We start from the raw sequence: 388 nt of genomic DNA, 5'->3' as shown, positions 1-388 counted from the left end.
ATCTCAGTTTAATTTGCAGTAACGTGTGTCCCATTTTGCAGCCTGAAAACTGGAAGAATACGGTATAGAAAGACATCACTGATGCGGTCAACAGTGTTGCCATATTACATTGGACTCCAGATGAAGTTTATTTAATTTATACATCCTTGACATATGTATACTCCTAGTAGTAATATACAGGCTTATATTGAAATCCCTAAGACCTACATGTAGGACTACCTGTATTAAATAAACACATGGTAGCGGCATTTATGCAGTGTTTTTTTTTTTTTTTTTTCACTCGTTTTTTTTTCCTGCGAGTCAGAGCCAGGCAACAGCTGTGAGGTAGAGCGTGTGTCCTACGCCCCCCTGTGCTGGACCACTACCCCGACCCTGTCTCCGGACAGCA

This window comes from Etheostoma spectabile, chromosome 1 (genome assembly GCF_008692095.1).
Source record: "Etheostoma spectabile isolate EspeVRDwgs_2016 chromosome 1, UIUC_Espe_1.0, whole genome shotgun sequence".
Classification (NCBI taxonomy): Eukaryota; Metazoa; Chordata; class Actinopteri; order Perciformes; family Percidae; genus Etheostoma; species Etheostoma spectabile.
Note: the sequence above shows the minus strand (reverse complement) of the source record.